The 27,224-nt window shown below is 43.1% G+C and overlaps 1 protein-coding gene across 6 annotated transcripts in view; it reads left to right on the top strand.

The window, feature by feature from the left end:
- LOC115192831 (exostosin-1) overlaps positions 1-27,224 on the top strand; it is a 283,690-nt gene that overhangs the window by 146,316 nt on the left and 110,150 nt on the right. The gene's annotated exons all lie outside the window — the stretch shown is intronic.

The following is a 27,224-nucleotide window of genomic DNA, read 5'->3' on the forward strand; positions in this document are numbered from 1 at the left end:
CTCAAGCATAGGAAAACAATTTATTGTGTGCACAGTTCATTGTTTGGAACATATTGTGAGTATAGGACAAGGGAAATGAGAGACAGGGAGAGAGAGAAAGGGAGAGTGATGGGAAGAGAGACGGGAAGGGAGACGGAGAGGGTGGAGAGCGAGATATATACATACATACATACATACATACATACATACATACATACATACATACATACATACAGTTGAAGTCGGAAGTTTACATACACTTAGGTTGGCGTCATTAAAACTTGTTTTTCAACCACTCCACTAATTTCTTGTTAACAAGCTATGGTTTGGGCAAGTCGGTTAGGACATCTACTTTGCATGACACACAAGTCATTTTTCCAACAATTGTTTACAGACAGATTATTTCACTTATAATTCACTGTATCACAATTCCAGTGGGTCAGAAGTTTGCATACACTAAGTTGACTGTACCTTTAAACAGCTTGAAAATTGCAGAAAATGATGTCATGGCTTTAGAAGCTTCTGATAGGCTAATTGACATCATTTGAGTCAATTGGAGGTGTACCTGTGGATGTATTTCAAGGCCTACCTTCAAACTCAGTGCCTCTTTGCTTGACATCATAGGAAAATAAAAAAAAATCAGCCTAGACCTCCACAAGTCTGGTTCATCCTTGGGAGCAATTTCCAAACACCTGAAGGTACCACGTTCATCTGTACAAACAATAGTACGCAAGTATAAACACCATGGGACCACGCAGCCATCATACCGCTCAATAAGGAGACACATTCTGTCTCCTAGAGATGAATGTACTTTGGTGCGAAAAGTGCAAATCCATCCCAGAGCAACAGCAAATGACCTTGTGAAGATGCTGGAGGAAACCGGTACAAAAGTATCTATATCCACAGTAAAACGAGTCCTATATTGACATAACCTGGAAGGCCGCTCAGCAAGGAAGAAGCCACTGCTCCAAAACCGGCATTAAAAAAGCCAGACTACGGTTTGCAACTGCACATGGGGACAAAGATCGTACTTTTTGGAGAAATGTCCTCTGGTCTGAGGACAAAATAGAACTGTTTGGCCATAATGACCATCATTATGTTTAGAGGAAAAAGGGGGAGGCTTGCAAGCCGAAGAACACCATCCCAACCGTGAAGCACGGGGGTGGCAGCATCATGTTGTGGGGGTGCTTTGCTGCAGGAGGGACTGGTGCACGTAACATAATAGATGGCATCATGATGCAGGAAAATAATGTGGATATATTGAAGCAACATCTCAAGACATCAGTCAGGAAGTTAAAGCTTGGTCGCAAATGGGTCTTCCAAATGGACAATGAACCCAAGCATACTTCCAAAGTTGTGGCAAAATGGACAACAAAGTCAAGGTATTGGAGTGGCCATCACAAAGCCCTAACCTCAATCCTATAGAAAATTTGTGGGCAGAACTGAAAAAGTGTGTGCGAGCAAGGAGGCCTATAAACCTGACTCAGTTACACCAGCTCTGTCAGGAGGAATGGGCCAAAATTCACCCAACTTATTGTGGGAAGCTTGTGGAAGGCTACCTGAAACGTTTTACCCAAGTTAAACAATTTGAAGGCAATGCTACCGAATACTAATTGAGTGTATGTAAACCTCTGACCCACTGGGAATGTGATGAAAGAAATAAAAGCTGAAATGAATAATTCTCTCTACTATTATTCTGACTTTTCACATTCTAAAAATAAAGTGGTGATCCTAACTGACCTAAAACAGGGAATTTTTACCAGGATTAAATGTCAGGAATTGTGAAAAACTGAGTTTAAATGTATTTGGCTAATGTGTATGTAAACTTCTGACTTCTACTGTACATACGTAGGCTACCGGTCATTCAAGGGTTTTTATTTTTACTATTTTCTACTTTGTAGAATAATAGTGAAGACATCAAAACTATGAAATAGCACATATGGAATCATGTGGTAACCAAAAAAAGGGTTATACAAATCAAAATATATTTAGTAGCCACCCTTTGTCTTGATGACAGCTTTGCACACTATTGGCATTGTATCAAACACCATCATGAGGTAGTCACCAGGAATGCATTTCAATTAACAGGTGTGCCTTGTTAAAAGTACATTTGTGGAATTTCTTTCCTTGTTAATGCTTTTGAGCCATTTCAGTTGTGTTGTGACAAGGTATGGGTGGTGTACAGAAGATAGCCCTATTTGGTAAAAGACCAAGTCCATTTTATGGCTCAAATCAAGTTTTATTGATCACATACACGTGTTTAGCAGATGTTATTGCAGGTGTAGCGAAATGCTTGTTTTTCTAGCTCCAACAGTGCAGTAATATCTAACAATTTCACAACAATACACACATCTAAAGTAAAGGAATGGAATTAAGAAGATATAAATATTTTGATGAGCAATGTCAGAGCACCATAGACTAAGATACAGTAGGATAGAAAACAGTATATACTTGAGATGAGTAATGCAAGATATGTAAACATTGTTAAAGTCACTAGTGTTCCATTATTAAAAACCTGTTGAGGCCAGGGGGCAGGATCTAATCCCGGTATTGGGATTCATTGTCATGTGACCATGGCGGGGAATTCAAAACTGCAAGAGTAATCATTTCAAATAATCAAATAATCAACTATTTTCCTCCATTTGAAAGATATATCTCCTAAATCTAACCACGCTGTCCGATTTTCAGAGGCATTACGGAGAATGCATAAAGTTAGGTTATGTGAGGAGAGTACATTGACAATAGCTGCGTGTAATGTTTAGCCAATTCAAAGAAGGGCATCAACAGACAGAAAACTAGCTAGAATTATGCACTTACCTTTGACAATATGCATCAGATGACACTCATAGGACATTATGTTATACAATACATGCATTTTTAGTTCCATCAAGTTCATATTTATATCCAAAAACAGCATTTACAGTCGCGGTGAAATTCAGAATTTTTTTCGGCTCGAATGCTCCCAGTGAATCCAGCATTACAAATCACGGAATTACTATTCGAAAACATTGGTAAATTATAATATTGTCATTCAAAGAATAATATATTATCATCTCGTAATTGCTACCGAATGGCCAGATCTCAAAATAACTTTACTGGGAAATCACATTTTGCATAAACTGGGTACTATGCTAACAACAATAAGCTATATGCTAAGCTAAGCTAAGCTATACCGTTAGCATTAGCATCATCTAATATCGATAATAACATTCTAAATATCCCCTTACCTTTGATTATCTCCATCAGAAGGCGCTGCCAGAGATCCCAGGTCCAGAACAAATGTGGTTTCTTTTGACAAAGTTCATAATTTATGTCCAAATAGTTAGCGTTCAGTAGGCTCCCACAAAATGAGGTGGGCAGTGTAAAGTCACGTCGAAAAGCTAAAGAAAACCTAGTAAATAATCTATTTACGTTTGTTTTAACATGTCAAACGTTGTTTAGCATTAATCTTTTGGTCCATTTTTAACGTGAAACATCAGTAAACATCAGTAATATTTTCACACAACCTATCAAGTGTCTAGAATAAACGATAATGACAAAGACACTCTTCTCAGATTCATGCGCAGGCGCAAAAAATGAAGTGATGACGTGTCAACTTGTAAGCTTTCTAATTCGGTCTGTATTCATGACAGATGCTTCCAACAACTTTCTAAAGATCGTTGACATCTAGTGGAAGCCGTAGGAGTTGCGAACTGAATCCTTTCTCACTGTGGTATCTTTAAAACAATGACACTAAATAGTACAGTCACAAAATTCTCATTTTTTTAAATCTATTTTTCACAGGTTTTTGCCTGCAATATGAGTTTTGTTATACTTACAGACACCATTCAAACTGTTTTAGAAAATTCAGAGTGTTTTCTATCCAAACCTAAACAATAATATGCATATTCTAGCTTCTGAGTTGGTGTAGGAGGCAGTTAAAAATGCGCACATATTTTTTTCCAAAATTCTCAATACTGCCCCCTAGCCCGTAGAGGTTTTAATGTGGCCAGTGATTTCAAGTCTATGTATATAGGGCACCAGCCTCGAATGTGCTAGTGATGGCTGTTTAACAGTCTGATGGCCTTGAGATAGAAGCTGTTTTTCAGTCTCTCGGTCCCAGCTTTGATGCACCTGTACTGACCTCGCCTTCTGGATGGTAGCGGGGTGAACAGTCAGTGGCTCGGGTGGTTGTTGTCCTTGATTATCTTTTTGGCCTTCCTGTGACCATGGGAGCTGTAGGTGTCCTGGAGGGCAGACAGGCCTTCTGCACCACCCTCTGGAGAGCCCCGCAGTTGCCGTACAGCCCGACAGGACGCTCTCAATTGTGCATCTGTAAAAGTTTGAGGGTCTTAGGGGCCAAGCCAAATTTCTTAATTTTCTTGAGGTTGAAGAGGTGCTGTTGCGCCTTCTTCACCACACTGTCTGTGTGGGTGGACCATTTCAGTTTGTCAGTTTTGTGTACACAGAAGAAAATTAAAACTTTCCACCTTCTCCACTGCGGCCCCGTCGATGTGGATAGGGGGTGCTCCCTCTGCTGTTTCCTGAAGTCTACGATCAGCTCCTCCATCAGGACCTCGAGCTTAATGATGAGCTTGGAGGGTACTATGGCATTGAATGCTGAGCTATAGTCAATGAACAGCGTTCTTACATAGGTATTCCTCTTGTCCAGATGGGATAGGGCAGTGCGATGGCGATTGCATCGTCTCTGGATCTATCAAGGCGGTAAGAAAATTGAAGTGGGTCTAGGGTGTCAGGTAAGGTAGAGGTGATATGATCCTTGACTAGTCTCTCAAAGCACTTCATGATGACCGAAATGAGTGATAGTCATTTCGTTCAGTTACCTTGATTTCTTGGGTACAGGAACAATGGTGGACATCTTGAAGCATGTGGTGACAGCAGACTGGGATAGGGATTGATTATGTCTTTAAACACACCAGCCAGCTGGTCAGCGCATACTCTGAGGACGCAGCTAGGGATGCCGTCTGGGCCGGCAGCCTTGCGAGGGTTAACACATTTAAATGTCTTACTCACGTCGGCCACGGAGAAGGAGAGCCCACGGTCCTTGGTAGCGGGTCGCGTCGGTGGCACTGTGTTATCCTCAAAGCGGGCGAAGAAGGTGTTTAGCTTGTCCGGAAGGAAGACGTCGGCTGGTTTTCCCTTTGTAGTTCGGGATTGTCTGTAGACCCTGCCACCTACGTCTCATGTCTGAGCCGTTGAATTGCGACTCAATTTTGTCTCTGCTAACAGAAACGACAGTCCATCATTATTTTAACACATGAAGGTCAGTCTATTCGGAAAATTAAGTACTTTGAAAGTTTCTTCAAGTGCAGTCGCAAGAACCATCAAACGCTATGATTAAACTGGCTCTCATGAGGACCTCCACAGAAAAGGAATACCCAGAGTTACCTCTGCCGCAGAGGATACGTTCATTAGAATATCTGCACCTCAGAAATTGCAGCCCAAATAAATGCTTCACAGAGTTCAAGTAACAGACACATCTCAACGTCAACTGTTCAGAGGAGACTGTGTGAATCAGCCCTTCATGGTTGAATTTCTGCAAAGAAACCACTACTAAAGGACACCAATAAGAAGAAGAGACTTGCTTGGGCCAAGAAACACAAGCAATGGACATTAGACCGGTGGAAATCTGTCCTTTGGTCTAATGAGTCCAAATTTGAGATTTTTGGTACCATCCGCCGTGTTGCAGAGTTGGTGAGCGGAGGATCTCTGCATGTGTAGTTCCCGCCATAAAGAATGGAGGAGGTGTGGTGGTGCTTTGCTGGTGGCACTGTCTGATTTTATTTAGAATTCAAGGCACACTTAACCAGCATGGCTACCACAGCATTCTGGAGCAGAATGGACAATGACCCAAAACACCTCCAGGCTGTGTATGGGCTATTTGATCTGGCCTCAACAATCACCTGACCTCAACCCAATTTGGGATGAGTTGGACCACAGAGTGAAGGAAAAGCAGCCAACAAGTGCTTAGCACATGTGGGAACTCCTTCAAGACTGTTGGAAAAGCATTCCAGGTGAAGCTGGTTGAGAGAATGCATAGTGTGCAGAGCTGTCATCAAAGGGTGACTACTCTGAAGAATCTAAAATATAAAATATATTTTGATTTGTTTAACAATTGGGTTACTACATGATTCCATATGTGTTATTTCATAGTTTAGATGTCTTCACTATTTGAATGAGTATGTCTTCACCCTTGATATACACACACACAGTGCATTCGGAAAGTATTCCGATCCCTTGACTTTTTCCACATTTTGTTACGTTACAGCCTTATTCTAAAATGTTTTAAATAACTTTTTTCCTTATCAATCTACACAAAATACCCGTAATGACGAAGCGAAAACAAGGATAAAAAATAAGAATATATATATATTTTTTAACCTTATTTATGTTAATATTCAGACGCTTTGCCATGAGACTCAAATATTGAGCTCAGGTGCATCCTGTTTCCATTGATCATCTTTGAAATGTTTCTACAATTGGAGTCCCGCTGTGGTAAATTCATTTGATTGGACTTGATTTGGAAAGGCACACACCTGTCTATATAAGGTTCCACAGTTGACAGTGCATGTCAGAGCAAACACCAAGCCATGAGGTCAAAGGAATTGTCCGTAGAGCTCCGAGACAGGATTGTGTCAAGGCACAGATCTGGGGAAGGGTACCAAAACATGTCAGCAGCATTGGTCCCCAAGAAGACAGCGGCTTCCATCATTCTTAAATGGATGAAGTTTGGAATCGCCAAGACTTTTCCTAGAGCTGGCCGCCCAGCCAAACTGAGCAATCAGGGGAGAAAGGCCTTGGTGAGGGAGGTGACCAAGAACCCAATGGTCACTCTGACTGAGCTCCAGCGTTCCTCTGCTGAGATGGGAGAACCTTGCAGAAGAACAACCATCTCTGCAGCACTCCACCAAAATAGGTCTTTATGGTATCGTGGCCAGACAGGAGCCACTCCTCAGTAAAAGGCACATGGCAGCCCGCTGGGAGTTTTCAAAAGGCACTTAAAGGACTCAGACCATGAGAAACAATATTCACTGGTCTGATGAAACTAAGATTGAACTCTTTAACCCAAATGCCAAGCATCATGTCTGGAAGAAACCTGGCACCGTCCATACCATGAGGCATGGTGGTGGCAGCATCATGCTGTGAGGATGTTTTTCAGCGGCAGGGACTGGGTGACTAGTCAGGATCGAGGGAAAGGTGAACAGAGCAAAGTACAGAGTGATCCTTGATGAAAACCTGCTCCAGAGTGCTCAGGACCTCAGACTGGGGTGTAGGTTCACCTTCCAACAGAACATTGACCCTAAGCGCACAGCCTAGACAACACAGGAGTGGCTTCAGGATAAGTCTTTGAATGTCTTAGAATGGCTCAGCCGGAGTCCGGACGAACCTGATCGAACATCTCTTGAGACCTGAAAATAGCTGTGCATCTACGCTCCCCATCCAACCTGCCAGAGCTTGAGAGGATCTGCAGACAAGAATGGAAGAAACTCCCCATATACAGGTGTGCCAAGCTTATAGCATCATACCCAAGATGACTCGAGACTATAATCGCTGCCAAAGGTGCTTCAACAAAGTACTGAGTAAAGGGTCTGAATACTTATGTAAATATGATTTTCAGTTTTTCATTTTTAATACATTTGCAAAAATGTCAATCAGTTTTTGCTTTGTCATTATGGGGTATTGTGTGTAGCTTGATCAAGCAAAAAACAATTTAATCCATTTTAGAATAAGGCTGTAACGTAACAAAATGTGGAAAAAGTCAAGGGGTCTGAATAATTTCCGAATATATCAGAGAGAGAGACACATGCAGAGAGTTGGAGAGAGGACTGAGGCTGTTATCTATCCGTCTGCTCTGTGCTGACGGCTCCCAGAGAGGGTCTCTTTCCTGTGGACGGTGGACCTGCTGACGTTGGCTCAGTGCCACCACAACGCTCTGCTCCAGCTCTCTCTGTAAACACACAGTACAGCTCACTAAAGATGGCTCAGGAAGGAAAACGGCAACGTCGCCCCCTAGATAAGGGAATGTTTCCACACACACTTCTCTCTCAAGATACATTCCCTACACCACTACCACCACCGTCCTAATTGAGGTCCTATTGATTCTGCTGAGGAGTGACAGGATCCGGTTCCTTCTGGTTTCAGTCTGTTTTCTACATGTGTTTGTTAGGCTGGGGTGAGTGGGATCAGTGGTACTGTGTGTATCGACAGCTTGTTTGCTGCAGTTCTGAAATTAGCAGGACTCAGCATTAGCATCGAGCCACCACAGTGAACGTGATGAGGATGTTGTATGGGGAGAAACTACAGTAGTGTTATAGCTGCAATGTACAAATCAAATTGTATTAGTCACATGCGCCTAATACAACCTTACAGTGAAATGTTTACTTACGAGCCCCTAACCAACAATGCTTTTTTTTTAAATACAGATAAGAATAAGAGATAAAAGTAACGAGTAATTGAAGAGCAGCAGTAAAATAACAATAGCAAGACTATATACAGGGGGGTACCGATACAGAGTCAATGTGCGATCGCCCTGGTTATTTGAGGTAGTATGTACACGTAGGTAGAGTTTTATTAAAGTGACTATGCATAGATGACAACAGAGTAGCAGTGGCGTAAAGAGGGGCGGGGGGGTGGGCACTGCAAATAGTTTGGGTAGCCATTTGAACATCTAGTCAGGAGTCTTATGGCTTGGGGGTAGAAGCTGTTTAGAAGCCTCTTGGACCTAGACTTGGCGCTCCGGTACCGCTTGCTGTGCGGTAGCAGAGAGAACAGTCTATGACTAGGATGGCTGGAGTCTTTGACAATTTTTAGGGCCTTCCTCTGACACCGCCTGGTATAGAGGTCCTGGATGGCAGGAAGCTTGGCCCCAGGGATGTACTGGGCCGTTCGCCCTACCCTCTGTAGTGCCTTGCGGTCGGAGGCCGAGCAATTGCCATACCAGGCAGTGATGCAACCAGTCAGGATGCTCTCGATGGTGCAGCTGTAGAACCTTGAGGATCTGAGGACCCATGCCAAATCTTTTCAGTCTCCTAAGGGGGAATAGGTTTTGTCGCTCCCTCTTCATGACTGTCTTGGTGTGCTTGGACCATGTTAGTTTGTTGGTGTTGTGGACACCAAGGAACTTGAAGCTCTCAACCTGCTCCACTGCAGCCCCGTCGATGTTAATGGGGGCGTGCTCGGTCCTCTTTTTCCTGTAGTCCACAATCATCTTCTTTGTCTCGATCACGTTGAGGGAGAGGTTGTTGTCCTGGCACCACACGGCCAGGTCTCTGACCTCCCTATAGGCTGTATCGTCGTTGTCGGTGACCAGGCCTACCACTGTTGTGTCATCGGCAAATTTAATGATGGTGTTGGAGTCGTGCCTGGCCGTGCAGTTATGAGTGAACAGGGAGTACAGGAGGAGACTGAGCACGCACCCCTGAGGGGCCCCTGTGTTGAGAATCAGCGTGGCGGATGTATTGTTACCTACCCTTACCACCTGGGGGCGGCCCGTCAGGAAGTCCAGGATCCAGTTGCAGAGGGAGGTGTCCCAGGGACCTTAGCTTATTGATGAGCTTTGAGGGCACTATGGTGTTGAACGCTGAGCTGAAGTCAGTGAATAGCATTCTCACATTGGTGTTCCATTTGTCCAGGTGGGAAAGGGCAGTGTGGAGTGCAAGGGAGATTACATCATCTGTGGATCTGTTGGGGCGGTATGCAAATTGGAGTGGGTCTAGGTTTTCTGGGATGATGGTGTTGATGTGAGCCATGACCAGGCTTTCAAGGCACTTCATGGCTACAGACGTGAGTGCTATGGGTCGGTAGTCATTTAGGCAGGTTACCTTAGTGTTCTTGGGCACAGGGACTATGGTGGTCTGCTTGAAACATATTGGTTTTACAGACTCGGACAGGGAGAGGTTGAAAATGTCAGTGAAGACACTTTCCAGTTGGTCAGCACATGCTCGCAGTACACATCCTGGTAATCCGTCTGGCCCTGCGGCCTTGTGTATGTTGACCTGTTTAAAGGTCTTACTCACATCGGTTGGGGAGAGCATGATCACACAGTCGTCTGGAACAGCTGGTGCTCTCATGCATGTTTCAGTGTTATTTGCCTCGAAGTGAGCATAGAAGTAGTTTAGCTCATCTGGTAGGCTTGTGTCACTGGGCAGCTCTCAGCTGTGCTTCCCTTTGTAGTCTGTAGTGGTTTGCAAGCCCCGCCACATCCGACGAGTGTCAGAGCCAGTGTAGTATGATTCAATCTTAGCCCTTTATTGATGCTTTGCTTGTTTCATGGTTCGTTGGAGGGCATAGTGGGATTTCTTATAAGCTTCCGGGTTAGAGTCCCGCTCCTTGAAAGCGGCAGATCTAGCTCATTGCGGATGCTGCCTGTAATCCATGGCTCACTGTGGGGATGACGTCATCAATGCACGGGTTGATGAAACCAATGAATGATGTGGTGTACTCCTCAATGCCATCAGAGGAATCCCGGAACATATTCCAGTCTGTGCTAGCAAAACAGTCCTGTAGCTTAGCATTTGCTTCCTCTGACCACTTTATTTATTGATCTCGTCACTGGTGCTTCCTGCTTTAATTTTTGCTGGAATCAGGAGGATAGAATTATGGTCAGATTTGCCAAATGGATGGCGAGGGAGAGCTTTGTATGTGTGGAGTAAAGGTGGTCCAGAGTTATTTTTCCTCTGGTTGCACATTTAACATGTTGTTAGAAATTTGGTCAAACGGATTTAAGTTTCCCTGCATTAAAGCTACTAGGAGCGCCGCCTCTGGGGGAGCATTATCTTGTTTGCTTATGGCGGAATACAGCTCATTCAATGCTGTCTTAGTGCCAGCCTCTGACTGTAGTGGTATGTAAACAGCTACAAAGCAATAGCTTGAGACTTCCTTTGATATCGTGCACCAACTGTTGTTTACAAAAACACATAGACCGCCGCCCCTTGTCTTACCATTTACATTTACATTTTAGTCATTTAGCAGACACTCTTATCCAGAGCGACTTACAGCAGTTAATGCATACATTTCATACATTTTCTTTTCCGAACCAGACGCTGCTATTCTATCCTGACGGTACATCGTATAACCAGCCAGCTGTATGTTGATGTCGTCATTCAGCCATGACTCCGTGAAGCATAAGATGTTACCGTTTTTAATGTCCCGTTGGTAGTTCACTCTTCTTCATAACTCGTCGATTTTATTGTCCCAAGATTGCACGTTTGGTAGTAGAATTGAAGGAAGTGGGGGTTTATTCGATCGCCTACGAATTCTCAGAAGGCAGCCCGACCTCCTCCCCCTCTTTCTCCGCCTCTTCTCGCAGATTACGGAGGTCGGGCCTGTTCCCGAGGAAGCAGTGTATCCTTTGCGTCAGGCTCGTCAGAGTCGTGAAAGGAAAAAGAGGATTCTGCTAGTCCGTGGTGAGTAATCGCAGTCAGAGGCCTGTTCAGTGCACTGTTCTCATATTTACTGTATGATCACTTAAGGAATGCTGAGCAGTACTGTTGTCTAACTCCCTGACCTTGGTTGGTACTCTGAAAATGGCTTTGTATTGTTTCTGATCAAATTCCTCCTGCTGATAAGGCAGCATCTCCAGAGCAGTGAGGCTACAGCAGAGCCAGAACTACTCTCCCACCATTTACTCTGTTCTACCCCTAACATCTGCTGCCCTATTTGTGGGCATTACATATACCGCATACCAAGGTCCAGGAGTTGATCCTGGTCTTTTAACATGATCAGGAAATAATGTATGTTACCCAACATGTTACTCACTATACCTTGTGTACAGTGGCGATTTTAGCATGTAAATCTTGGTGGGGCAAACAAAATGTGTTGTTTTGCATGCCAGTAAAGCCACAAAACAATACAAATATTTGCACTATAACGGTGAGAAAACGGTGCCTTCAAACATTTAGGGCCTACATAAAGCTGTCCCAACAGTAGAGTCCCAACGGCAGTCCCAACACCTTACCACTGCTACACCTGGCTATCAGCAGAGTTTTGTCTGGCAGTAAAACAGTTCATTCAGCCTCATTTTCTGCCTTAAAAAAACATAGCTGATATGGCTGACTTGCTTAAACAAATGTGGTTTCTACTGACAATTGAGATGTACAAGCTATGGCATAATGGGACGACGAGCGGATAAGAGGCGATCCGTTATTTCGATTAAGACATTAATAAGCGAGCTAGGAGGGACGTAGTCAATATAACTATTTGTTCAGCACTTTTGAAATGTACAGCGACAGAATTCAGAACATGGTCCGTTCTTACAGTATTCTCCCTGTACACCAAGTCAGAACCGCAGGATAAATAAAGGTGGCATATAAGCAGACAATGAAAGCTCTTACAATATCCGATGATGACATTTCTCTAAAACAGAACAGTTTGCGAAATGAAGAGGGGGAAAAGGGACCAAATTATTAAGGTGAGACACATAGGCTACTAACAGCTTACTACACAACATACACTTAGTCATTACTTTCTTAGCTACAGTATACATATCTCCCTAGCATATAACATCATTTATGCAGCAGCATGCAAGACATTTTTTCTACTCACCTTCTTGTGCTGGGATCACTTAAACAGGAAGGTGGTGCGGCGGCCCTACATGGGTACATTTTGTCATCAAAGTCTGGCGTTCTCTGGATTTATGGTGCTGGGAACTCGGGGGGGGGGGGGGGGACGACAAGGTTGAATCATGATGACGTCAGTGATCTTCAGGTCGGAGCTCTAGAAAAAGAGGCCCGAGTTCCCAACTTGCAATTCCGAGTTGGATGACCGTTCAAAACGTATTTTCCCAGTCAGAGCTCCCCCCCCCAGAGTTCCCAGTTGTCTTGAATTCACTGAAGTCAGATTTCCCAATTCTGAGTTTAGTTGTTTTGAGAGCGGAAGAAGTCATGCTGAATTAACAGCATGGCCAATGTTGAATGCTTATACTTTTAAGCTTGGAAAAGAGACCCTTAAACCCAGACTTGGGTTGTTGAATTTGCGATTTCCAACTTGTTGTGTTATGTCCAATGACCGATGAGCACCGACACGTTTCATCTATCATTTATTTTCATTATTTCTCTTCATATGATAAGGACTAAAAATTATTTTCCAGTAGATTGTCTACTTGATTCATGATGATGACTGCTAGCTTGCTAGCTAAGATTTTGAAAGTATGCTGTTTACATGATCAGTCCAATCAAAGCTACTGTAGATATAACGTGATTTGATGTAATTTAATCTGTGGCCAATGACCTTGAGCCTTTTTGGATGCTGCCTTACTCAAGATAGCAAAAAAGAGACTATGTTTGTATGCGGCTTTATTAACTCAACAAAAAATTCTAAATTTTGACACGTATTAATGTTAAAATAACATGCAAAATAGGCAAAAAAAAAGTTGGGGCTCAAAGCAGGAGGGCTCTTCCCCACCTGCCCTGAATGACGGGTCCCCACTGCTTGTGTAAGTGAATTATATCTTTACAAACCTGGATATGAGTTTAAAGTTGGATTCTTGCCTCCTATTAGATCCCATGTGTTGTTGGCTTGGCCCAGGTCTTGGCGTCTGGTCCTTGGTTGGGTCAGAGGAGGGCCCAGGTCTTTACTCCTGAATGTGCAGAGTCGGTGTGGACTTTGGACAGGACATGTCCCCAGGTCCGGTGTCCATCTGGTGGGCCAGTTGGTTGCTCTGCTGACGGTGCCAGAAATGGCTCCATTGTCCCAGAACAGTTTCACCAGAGAGAGCTAATGAGGGATTGAACTGCCAGGTGGCACTCTGTAGCGATTTACTTTTTGTATTTGAGCAGCACAGGTACACACCCTCCCATACCTACCAAAAAATGCTTTTTTGCATTGTGAAAAGAGTTTCCTCTTGCCTACAATCTTTGGGAAAGTATTTTTGAATAATTGAAAAGGCCAGTCTGTATCCCAAGATGTTTCTTAATTGGTTAATTGAATATAATTGCTACAAATGTTAGCTAGGCAATCCGTCATCTTTGACTGCATAATTTGATAGATTTTATTCAGTTGGAACAGGTCCCTCTATTGAATTACATCCGGTATGCATACAGTAAATGCACACATGACATTTAAAGATAACTGGAAGGTTAATGTGTCCATCCTCAGAGGGTTTTCATGTTTTTTTACTCTTTTAACATCAGTCTTGCTCACTTAAAACATTCTAATGGGAATAACAACATTCTTTCCAATCAAACAAAGCAGTTGGCTAACAAAAGCAAATTGAAATTAGGGTATATTGATTCAATACTGTACATTAGTGGAACGTTTTAAAATTGAAATACGTAGGGTCAATTATTTGAAATTGCTCAGCATAATCTGTTGCTACAAAACTCAGTCCCATTCCAGTATCACCATTGTAGTCTGAATTCCTCCATTTATTAGGGAGTATTTGAGGTCTAAGTAAAGGCCATGGGAAAATATGAAGACTTGGACTTCACGGCTGAATGACCGTTATTGGCCTGTCTGATAGGCATCTTGTGTTGTGTTTCTACAGAACACGGACAGCTGGCTGCTTCGTGAAAAATAAGAACAATAACATCTCTGGATTTATATCCATCATTCTCTATGAGGATGCAGATAACGTCAACAGCTGCAAAGTGAGCCTTAATCAACCGACTCCATAATCCTTCTCTGTTATAAAATAACACGTTTTTATTTTGACCCTTATTGCCTTATAGAAGGCTTTCAGCAACCGGCAGTAATAGAAAGGTGTCTCCATGTCTGCCAGGGGCTACATCAAGCCATCACACACTGACTGTTGAATGGGCTAAAGAGGTGAGATTAAACAACTTTGGAATTGTCTTTAAAAATTGAAAGTGGCAACATTTGAATAGACTATTAAAGAGATGCCCATAAAGCTGCCAACTTCTCTCTTCTCTGGGTGGCTGAAGAGGCTAGGGTTCTGTGCCAAGTATTGAAGTGTGATGGAGTGTGTTTCTGGGTGCGTTTGGATTAGGTGGGCGTTTTGGGGCCCAATACGTCACTGCTGACTTCCACATGCACTTCTGCCAGCATCTATTGAGTTTCTGGAATATCACCATTTATATGCTTGCTTTCTTAGTTGAGAGAGTTCAAAACTACTCTAAAATATTTACTGTGTTTGAATCTATTCAAAGAAAGAATTGTTGTAATATGTATGTTATGTAGTTACATATTTTATGTTAGACAAGGCCGGGGTTTTAATGTGATTACATGTCAGCTAACCCATTTTCTTTTGCAAAGGATGAGCGAATCAAAGTAGCTTTGTAAAGCACTTCTTTGAGATGCCACAGGAAGCCTAATGTATGCGTCCATTAAATATGACGAGCTGTTTCAATGAGTTGCATAAATAAACATGTTTTTTTAAGAATGTAGTCTATTACTTCCATCTATTTAAAGACGTAATGTAGGAACACTTAGGGTCACTAATATCCTCTAATGCACTATTCATCCACATTGAAAATACATTCCTGGTTCCTATCTTACAAAGTCCATCAAATCCAAGTGCAAGTCTATAAATTAAACAGGGAACAGTTAAATTGAGATGGATTAAAGCAAATAACCAGCCCTAACATTACCTAATTGATTAAATACGTTTTTAAAAAACAGTGTTTTTTCCCCTTAGATGAGAATAAATGTTTGAAGAAAACAACATCTGTTGGCGGTGGGTCCCAGAGGAAGGACAAGGTTAGGGCTGTAAACAGTAAACACCTGAGAGCTCCAATGGTACAGGATCAGTGATAGCTGGGCTGCCTGGTGGCACTGTAAACAACACTCTTATTAATGCAGAAACATGGTATCAACCTGCGTAGTCATGCATATCGGCAAAATGGTTGTTAATGATTTTATTGTACCATGTTATTAATTGGCGTACAGTGAAGCCTGATGGTGAAATATCGTTCTAGGGCCTAGTGTATAGATTTGAACCTATCGTTCCAGTGTTATAGCATTGTGTTGAATCTTTTAGCGTTTAGCATTAGCAGTATACGTGTTTTGTCACAGGGTTGCAATCCGGCTCAGCTGAGGAGTTTATTGATTCCAGGACACTGAGCACGGTGGTTAATATGGTACCGGTGAAGATGCCGTCTGCCACTGTGCGGAGGTGAGTAGCACACTGCTAATGAGGAACCACCCCACTGGCACACATGAACCTCGTTATTAGTAGCAGAGGCCTGCGTGCGGCACCTACATAACTAATATCGGCCGAGCTGAATGACTAGCACGTTCGTATGGACGAACGTTCGCTGTTCTCTGTGTCAAATGTGAGCAGCTGGTGTTTTTCTTTCCAAAAATTGAATTTCTGAAGGTCAAACAGCTTCCGGCTGTTTTTATTTTTTCATGTCTATTCTCATCATTCTTCCTTTATACAGTACACCCCACTGCTCCACTCCTTTTCACTGCCTCTGTTGCTTCTTCCTGTTGCTGCGCTGCTTAGTACTGATGGCATTGGCAACCACCACTGGGCCCACAGACTACTGACTTGTATTTGAAGCAGTGTCTCTCAAACTCATTTAGATTAAGATTATGTTAAATTAATCCCGTGGTCATGCGTATTTACCATAATATAAATAACACAACGTGATCCTCTGCTTTTGCGTTATAAAACCCTGTGGCTATTATCTTTGAATGTGCTGATGGTAATATACAATGACGTCACATGATATTACACTAAGTGTCCTGACCTTTTATAGCAATGTGTGCTAAGTCTTTCTGATACTCGGATGTTTCCAGGAACATTTTGTCACATCAGGATGTTTTTCTCTCCACGACACCTTAGTTCGGTCTTGCGTTTCACTAACCTTCATTCGTTCATTGTGTCATTCTCATATGTACGAATGTACGTACTCTGCTGCAGTAGAGATGAGGTGACACTGAGGTTCTATAAACATTCCTGTACTGTACCAGTAAAGGCCCGTGCCATACATGAAGTAGTCAAAGACCTGTTTCCTCTGAACCAGTAGGACCTTCTGATCAGTGTTGCTGGCGGAGGAAGATAGATTTTTCTCCAGAGTTGCAGTACTTTATATTCTCTCTGATTATCTGTTGATTGAGACCATTACACACTCCAGCATGCTATACAACCATGGGCAGCTGTAATTACTGTCTCTCCAGACATTCTCAGCTTGCTATTTATTTAAGGCACATAAGCATTTCTGAGTTTACCGTACTAAATTGATTCCTAATCACAGGCTCGCGCACACAAACATGCACACACTGTTGCACACACACACACACACACACACACACACACACACACACACACACACACACACACACACACAGAGAGAGAGAAATCTAAACCAGATGTGCAGACACAGGCTGTTGTTTCTCCCAGCTAGTCCTCTTTATGTCTGAAGTTGATGAGTATTTCTTTTGTTGACCTCAGTGGAGGACCGTACTGGTCTGGCCTCTCCTCTACAGTACACTACCACAGTATGTGGGGATTTACGAGGTTTGAGCTGGGCGCTGAGTCTTAACTACCTTTATTGTGACAAATCATTTCCGGGCCTCTCTCTGTTTTCTAAACACCGATGTGCTTTAATGCGCTTCATGCATAATGAGGCGTGGCTTTAGTTATTCCCCACACAAGCCTGGTGTTGTTCTCTGCGCAGTTGCACTCCCCTTAAAGGTTGCCTTCATAACTCTTAGATATCTTGTTTTTTCCATGACACTTAGGGATACCGTCTTTAGGTATTGAGGCTGGACGACCGCAACTAAGTACAAGTAGTTGATTGATTGATCATACAACTTTAATATTAATGTATTCATCTCTAGCCTTTCTGATGTGCTGCTGTACAGCTCAGACAATACTAATGGCCAAAGTTGCCTGCATGTCGGTCAACTTCAATAATGAATATGTCATCATGTCATTATGGCAGAACTGACCTAAACGGCACATGATAGATGTAAAGCTCATAATAATTGATAGCACGGTTATACAGATTAATATGTATATTATTTCCAAACCCTGCCGCAACTATCGCTCTGAGAGTTAGGAGCTGATTTTGCATGTTGCTGTAAAGGTTACGTCCTCCATTGGCAGGGAGCACAGGGTCATTATTTGTTAATATCCTGCATCTGCTCTGCAGAGGGGAGAAATAAAACAAGGAGGTTTTTAAGGTGCTGGTATATAGAGGAAGTAAATGTCCTTGTAGCGGAGGAGACAGACGGAGAGAGGGATAGAGAGAGGAGAGGGGAAGTGAGGGGCATAAATCCATTAGTGGGTGCTGTTTACCTACGGCCCATGAATGTCTAGGTTCACCGCAGTTCATCTGCTCTGACGGCAACATGAGCCAACGACACCAGCCTCTCTCTCTCTCCATCTTTTAAAAAAAAATCTTTCTCTCGCTTTCTCTTCCTGGGGCTTGCCAGTAAAAGGGTCTGCGTCATTGTGAATGAGGTGCTTATTTTGCCACGAGTCCGTCTGACTTATTCCGATGGGACTGTCTCGTTGATGAAGTGGCTCAATTCTCCAGTATGCCTCATAGGGAAGGGAGCCACATGCATACACTTGCCTTTGTTCCTCGAGCACTTCCGGGCAGATTGGGTCAGTGGAACGACTCTGCATTTTCTAGTCTACTGCAAGGGTTTTTGTTGTTTATCCTCGTGCTGTCTCCTGCTCCCCTCTGTGATCTCACGTTATCAGTCTTGGAGCTGTCGCTGGCGTCGGGGGCCCATGCCTAGAGGCTCAATCAACAACCATTTGATTTGCGTTTCCTCCTCTTTTTTGTTTCTCTTGGAAACACCTTAGGTTCCCAGGTTCTCGTGATAAAAGAGCCCAGCGTTTTGGGATGACTAATCCTCGGCCGGGCTGCGCCAGCTGATCAATACAAGATGACACCAGCTTGTAATGGAAAGTTGTGCACTCATCAGAACCTGATGTATTGTGGCTCAGACGCAAACGCGCTCCTTTTTTCTCTCCTGGCAGGCCTATTTGAGGCTCCATTTCGCTCTACCCGCCTTTGTTTCCAGGGCTAAACATGCATCTCCTTGGTGACAAAGTGCAGGCAAGAGAAGTATTCTTCCTCCACCTAAGGATTCATATGACGCTGTAACCGCCGACGGTCTCATTCCCTATTCACAGCCAATGCCCAAGACCTGAAGAGAGAGAGAGCCACACACAGCACAGCACAGGGGGTGCCTTTATAGTGATCAAGTCTGTTCCATTCCCTTGAAAAGCATTAACGTCAAGAGTAATTGCGTTCATATAAGATGGAGTATGACATCGATGGCTCATGAATTGCCTATGTTTCCTGCATGTTCAGTGCTGGGTGTTTTCTCTGGGGAAGGTAGGCCGCTCTGACAGGGCCAGTCCCAGGGAAGGGATCGGGGATACCTAGTCAGTTGCACGACTGAATGTATTCAACCCAAATGTGTCTTCCGTATTTAACCCAACCCCTCTGACTCAGGGTGAGGGTTGAGGAGAGGATCCAGAAATGTCCTTAGATACCATTACAAGAGGAACCTGTGAATAATTGATTTGAATAGAATTAGAACAATTCCCATTATCTCCATTATCCTGTGGAATCAAAGTGCCGATACGGGTGGTGTACCTGTAGATGTGGGAGCGCATACGTTTATGGCTACAGCTGTTAGGGCGCTGTGCTGCAAAAACACAGTGCACACGTTTGTGATGATGAACATGCTAAAAGTAAAGGACCGAGGATGAACTTTGCCCTCACATAAGCATGGCCACACGCAGGAGGTAGAGATGCATGCACACATGCTCAATGATATATGGCTTCCTTAACATTTAAGAGGGACTCTCAAAATCAGGATTCAGAAATAGTGCTCAAGGACAAATCCAGTCTGCTCTGTCTTTAGAAAGGAGTGAGGTATGTTATTTTTGGTATGATAGAAATATGTAGGTTTTCAAAAAAGGGAAGGTATCAATTAAGTTGTTTTTTGCTTGTTTGAGATGGAAATATAAGGGTTGGGATTAATAATGCATTCTCTCTGAGTAACAATTTATCTTCTGCTTATACTAATCTCGTTCCACTTTTTTCCAGTGTGGCCTATCATTATAATTCATGCGAAGTCTTAAACTGTGTCTGTAAGGAATTATTCCACAGAACTGCAATAGCTCCTCAGGCCAAATCCATGCAGAGTTGGAGCGCGTCCAGCCAGTCACCTGATTCTCATTTGGCTTCAGGAGACTACTCCTCCTGAATCTTTCTCTCCCCCACTCTTTTTTTTTCTCACTCTTTCTTCATTCCTTTTCTCCTCCCTCTATTTCTTGGCCGCACAAAAAAGATTGATCTCACCACATGGCCTGGCTACCATTCTTTTCTCTCTTTTCTCTCTTCTTTTTTCTCTTTCTTTCTTTCGTTGGGTTTTTAACTGGATGGCCGGAGAGCTCCCACAGCAGCCACCTCTGAAATGAGACAAATGTGTGTCTTTTTCCTCTAGTCACGTTTTGCATTTAGCCAGCCTCCTTCCCTGGCTCTGGGCTGCTAAACTGCTGGAATGATGGATGAGTAATCAAATCAGTGGCTAATTGGAGTCGGCAGCACCGCCCTACAGTTTAGTCCAACAGGAACAATATTGATGCCCGATGTAGCAGGCTGTTCTAGACGTACTGCAGGTAGGTAATGAGGTAGACTGTTGTGTTAAGACTGCACCGACGTTGCCATCTGAAAAATCCTCTTTAATGTTGGTGCACAATGAAGTGCAGCAGGGTACGTGTGTGATTTTTGCGACGAGCCTGTTTGTCAGCCATGAAGCCAAATTGGTGTATTGTGACTGTTTTGTGTATGTCTGCTTGCGTTTGGGTGTGTGGCGCGGTGGCTTCTGTACAGCTATTGTTGATTGGCTGTTGGCATGTTTATAGCACCCCGCAGGATGTCCTGTGAAGAACCTGAAGTATGTCAGGAACACAAGGCCTCCTGGAGATCAGGGACACATGGCAGACTGACGTCCTCCCACTACTCTCCTCATCCTCCTCCTCAGGATTAGATTTAATCTAATCAACCTGTGAGAGGCATCTCATCCATTTCTACCTCCCTTTACCTGGAAAAATGATACTCTTGGCTGCACTAGTACCTAACCAAAGAGCTTTACTGAAGTGGAATATATTGCAAATGTCTTTTGAAACAGGTTGCAATAGTGTAAGTATAAAGTACATTTACAACAATGTATAATGGTTCGTCATTGGTAAAGAAAATATTGATATTAATACCGTTCAGCCTGTTGACACTCTGATTGTATCAAAGTCAGAGTCCATAAAGGTTTCTCTTATAGCGATGAGAGTTAAGATAATTCAGCCCCTGAGCAGGGACTCTGTCGTTGGGTGGCAGCGGTTGGATCAAGATAGGCTTGTTTTTTGATTTCCTGACAGACGCAGGAGTAGAGTTGGAAAGCAATCTGGCACTAAGTCCCCAAGCAGGCAGCCAATTCATTTTGGACAGGAGGGATTTGGAGCCTCTGCTGTTATTTGGGACGCCAGAGTGCAAGCTGCCTGCTGTAGGTAAGAGCAGGCTAATCCCCAACAAGATGGATTGCCATAACTCTGATATGGTATATTCACCTTGCTCTACTCTGCTGGTGGCCATGTGTGTTTAGGAATTGGGGTTGGAGTGTGTGTGTGGGGTGGGTTGGGGTGTGTGCGTGCGTGTGTTTATTCTCTAGCATGGATGATCCAAAAATATATACAGTAGATACACTGCCTTCAGAAAATATTAAACCCCCTTGACCTTTTTCATATTTTGTTTTCACAAAGTGGGATTAAAATGGATTTAATTGTCATTTTTCTGTCAGCGGTCTACACAAAATACTCTGTCAAAATGGAACAAAACTTCTAACTTTTGTATTAATGAAAAATTCAATAGATGTTAGAATCACATTTGGCAGTGATTACAGCTGTGAGTCTTTTTGGGAGTTTGCACACCTGATTGTACAATATTTGCCAATTATATTCTTTTTAAAACTCTTAAAACTTAGTCAACTTGATTGTTGATCATTGCTAGACATCCATTTTCAAGTCTTGCCATAGATTTTCAAGACGATTTTAAGTAAAAACTGTAACTACGCCACTCAGAAACATTCAATGTCGTCTTGGTAAGCAACTCAAGTGTATAATTGGCCTTGTGTTTAAGGTTATTTTCCTGCTGAAAGGTGAATGCATCTCCCAGTGTCTTGTGGAAAGCAGACTGAACCAGGTTGTTCTCTAAGATTTTGCCTGTGCTTAGCTCTATTCAATTTATTTTTATCCTGACAAAGTCCTTATCGATGACAAGCATACCTATAACATAATGCAGCCACCACCATGCTTGGAAATATGCGGAGTGGTACTCAGTGATGTGTTGTGTTGGATCTGCCCCAAACATAACGCTTTGTATTGAGGACAAAAAGTTTATAGCTTTGCCACATTTTTTGCAGTATTACTTGAGTGCACACAGCATGCATGTTTTGGAATATTTGTATTCTGTACTGGTTTCCTTCTTTTCAACCTGTAATGTCACCCTCAGTTTTCTCCTATCACAGACATTAAACTGTTTTAAAGTCACCATTGGCCTCAAGGTGAAATCCCTGACCGGTGTCCTTCCTCACCAGCTACTGAGTTAGGAAGGACTTTAACTTATTTAGGCTTGCCATAACAAAGGGGTTCAATACCTATTGACTCAGTACATTTCAGCTTCATTTTTTATTAATTTGTTGACATTTCTAAAAACAAAATTCCGCTTTGACATTATGGGGTATTGTGTGTAGATCAGTGACAAAAAAATCTCAGTTTTATTCCATTTTAAATTCAGGCTGTAACACAACAAAACGTGGGAAAAGTCAAGGGGTGTGATTACTTTCTGAATGCACTGTATGTGTTTATTTATAACAACTGTTTCTTCTGAACTTGATGAAATTATACTGAATGTGCTCTGTTCTGACAGCACTGACCTCACCATTTCTTTTTTAGGCAGTGATCAGCACACAGTTAATGAAGTCCTCTCCTACATATACTGTCTTCTCAGCAGCTCCTGCCAAGCACACATGGAGTGAGCTACCTACCTACTTCCCTATATTTTACCTTCCTGTGGTCTTCTAGCAACCAATTACATTTCTGATAATGAGGAATACCACAACATTGTAGCACTCTCTCTTTTGCTCTCGCTCTCTCCTCTCCCGCTCTTTCCCGCTCTCTCTCCCCCTCCTGGATGATTAAACATAACTCAGATTTCAGTGTTTTCTGCCCTTTATAAATATTGTAGTTCCTTTGCATTGTAAATTCCTAATGAGTGTCGTGCCTTCTGCCGTGTCAACCACTGAGGTCGAGCCAGAACCGTCTGGGAGGGCCTCATGTATAATGAATCAGGAGTGTAATTAATCTGTGTGGATGATGCCAGAGGAGAAGAGAGGAGAGGTAGGCAATGCGGTGCCAGATTCATACCTGGGCCTGCCTGTCCAGGGGAAGCACTGGTCAGTGGCACACTAGGATTAGCTGTTCTATTAGTCTGCTCTAATATGGGAATGCAGCCTAATTCAAACCACCCCCTTGCAGAGTAAGACTAGCTTCGCTGTGTCGTTGCATTGGTGTTTACTATGTGATTGTGAAGAATGCACTAGAGAAATGATATTTTTGATATTTTTTTAAATAGTATTCTCTTTTGTATTTACATTTTCTGGTGTATTTCCTATGTGTAATTTGTTGTGTAATTGTACGATGCAGGGCTCCAGTGCAAAACAGACCTTGGTCTCAGTGGGACTCCCTGTTAAAATAAATCCCAAATAACAATGGAAGATGTCATAGCTCATTAGATGGATCCGTCTATCTGATTGATACAGCATGGAAGGCAGGAGTGTTAAAGTAGAACGTAGTATTGGCTCAAAATGTGTAGAAAATGTGTAGAGGTCTAGCTTAGAAGATGCTTTGAGGCACACTGTTCCTATAGCACCTGTGTTACTTTGGTCTCAATGTGTCTTCATTCTCCCTGATTGGTCTCCGATGTTAAAATAGAGTTGTGGTACAGTAGAGGGGATACAGACTGAAAGAGACACCAGGCGCAGCAATTGACCTTTTCAGATGCACTGCCTAATAGGGGGCTGGTACAATATCGACAATTACAGAGACAGGCAGAGTCAACTCTATCCTAGTGTCATTTTACTCAAACAAGGACATTATACCCAGCTAATGAGGAAAATGTGTTTATTCAGTAGCGGACAGTTCTAGGAGGAATATCTTAACATTAAGCTCCTTGCGCCTGGGTGTGTGAGTTAATTATAAATGTTCTGCAGCAGCCCGGGCAAAGGGGCATCTATTTCTCCCGAAGAGAGAGTAGTGGGAGAGAGATTTTGTTTTGTGTCTTGGAGATAATATCTTGGTCTGAATGAAGATAACACGAGAGGGATTGTGGCAAGGCTCGGCAGAGGCTCCCTGAGGTTAGAGTGCTGCCCTCTACAGAGCAAGAGATGCAAACATCTCTGTCTTATCGCTCTCACTCGCTCTCTCTCCCAAGTCCTCATTTACACACAGAGCCCTATTGTACCAACCCTAACAGCTGTGGTTTAAGGGGCCAATATTACTTAAGTATTTGTGTACAAAAACCTGGCAGGCTCTGCTCATGTATTATTCAATTTCTGATGTGCGGCACGCTCTGTTGACAAGACTTCCTGATGGACAAGAAAGGAAATCAATAACTTTATGATGGGCAGAAATCTTTGGGCCTATCCAGTGAAACCCCATGTAAAGTGATCAGCTCACCAACTGCTGAGGAGTCTGAAATGGAGTCCGACTGGCCCGACTCGCACATGGGGCCGTTGTATTTGGTGTTTCTGTGGTTAGCTGACACAATGCTGCTGAGATTCATGTCTCGCAGAAGGAACTGTCTTTCATTCCCTATTTGTCCTCAGAAAGACAGGTGATCAAAAATGTTCATCTCTTTCTTTCTTTCTCTGATCAAAATTTTCTCCAGAGCTCTAAAGGTGGGATTACTTCATTTAATTCTCTGACATCTTGAAAATCCAACCACTAGAGTTGGTCTTTTGATGTTGCTACTCTTATTGAGGCTGGAACCTTTCATGGTTGTGGTAAGATACTGATTATTTGTTCTCTATTGACATACTCTGTGATAACCGTACAGTGTAACTTCTCATTAATGTGGGATACACGGCTGAGCTCCTGCTGCTGCTTCTGAGGTCACTGAAGGTTAGAACATAACAGTCAATAACCACCAAGGATGTACTGGCTTGTAAACCTATGGTCTTATTGAATGACAGACTAGCTGTCATCTTCACACCATTTTGGGCACAGACTACAGAATATTATTCCAATTTTTTGTTGTTGTTGTTGGTAGCAATAAGCAGGAGCATTCTGGAAATCATGTTGTCTGCGTGGGTTCTGATGTTGGCGACAACAACAAAAAAGACCCTCCTAATTATGTTGGGGTTGAGTGAGGATCATTATGTGGACGTACAATGATATAACCACCAGGAGGTTGTGCAGAACCTTTCGAGTCTCCCTCTTTGTCAGCCCCACGGGCAGCATGTGGCCCAGAGAGGGGCCTTGGCCCGGCTACACAGCTCCAAATTGGGCCCATGCTGAGGTATTATGAAACACAGTCATGCCAGGGTAGGAAAATCAAACCCCTCTTTTTGAACTAATTATTTGATGGATTTGCTCGACGGGGGTTGTATTTGTGTGAGCTTGAAGAGTTGGAGAAGGTCTCATCATGTGTGCTAATTACAGACTGCCTTTCCTTCCAGGGGAGGAAGTGGACAGAACAAAACAAGCCCCGTGTGAAGAGGTGGTAGAGGGAAGGGAAAGAGAAAAGTCAATGAGTGGTAGTTACTGTTTTATATTACTCTCCTCCTTGCTGTTTCCTGTGTGAGAGAGAAAAAAACATATGGCACTTTTAGCTTTGCAAACTCAAATGACAAAAACACGGGAGGTAGAAAACATCTAGCAAAAAGACATCTCTATAGTAGATAGCATGCCAGCAGATGCCCATCGACTTCCAGTCATTGTGCTAACGATAGTTAGCATTGGCTTGCGTAAAAATGGTATCTACAAGTTCATCTCAAACTCTGGGGATGTAGATAAAGGGCTTCATTGCCAAAAACCTGGTGTATCCCTTTAAGGAAGTATTTTTAAGCAAACTCAAAATGTCACACGATTGGACCAAAAACTAGGCTTCTAATTGGCAAAACCAAACCAGATTACTTTAGTTCAAATAAACATAAAACGTCAAAATAAGTAAATGGATGGCACATTACAGAATTCAACCAACAGTGACTCTCAAATGATTGACATGTTGCGTCTTTTGACGTTTGCACATGACAGTTAACAAGTGTTTGATTGATGCAATGCAAAATAACGCTCAACAGCAAAGGCTGTAGTACAACGTAGTGTTTCTAATACATGGTTTTAACAGGGTATTACAAGTATATATATATACTGTAATAGTTAAACATGGGATGGTATACCAGTAAAATGTTACTTCATATCCTAACACAGCATGTTTCTGGCTCCTGTCCCTTATGGTTGACTGCTTTCTCCAGCGCTCCCTTGCTCCCCTGCCCTCTCACCCATTTGGATCTTTCATTTAGCAATCTGTTATCCCTGGGCTGCTAATGAATGTTGTGGCCAGACCCACCTGTCCGTCTGAACTGACATGTCCACAGTAACGATGGCCCCCGCTGAGTGGAGATACATGTCCTAACTTACAGCACTTACAGCCAGATTGATTGTGTTTTTAGCGTAGTCTAAGCCTCTCTGTTCACTAATATAGCCTGGTCTCTGGAAAATTAACAGGCTGCTCGATTGAGAAGGAAGGACAAAAATTGTCGTCACAACTCAGCGATCCATCGGTACAAGTCACATTTATGAAGCCCATCGGTCTTGATAGCAGCGCAAGGCCGGGATAGTGACCTGGCATGGCTTCAATGTTTTGTTTTTATCAGAGCGGCTCTGCCCTTCGAGACATCGTCTGAAGATTCCTGCAGAGGTACAGTAATTGCTTCTGGGATGGTTTTCGCCGTCAGCCATCTTCAGGGGGGATTTGTGTGACATCCAGGTTATTGATCAGTAAATTTAACACTGCCTATTTGACCAGGAGCCCCACACGGGAGTCAGCAGCACAGGGCACCATTCTCACCCAGCTGGAATGGCAACCCGTGTCGAGAGTAATGATTTGATGCTGCCTCCATCTCAGCCAGCATCCTTCTCCCATCTTCCTATACATGCATTCCTCTCTCTCTTCCGCTTTCCCTCTCTCACTCCCTCCCTCTATCTCTCTCTCACTTTCAACATGCAGGGTTTTTGATATACAAGGAAACTCTAAACAAAGGGG

Source organism: Salmo trutta, chromosome 1 (assembly GCF_901001165.1).
Source record: "Salmo trutta chromosome 1, fSalTru1.1, whole genome shotgun sequence".
Lineage (NCBI taxonomy): Eukaryota > Metazoa > Chordata > Actinopteri > Salmoniformes > Salmonidae > Salmo > Salmo trutta.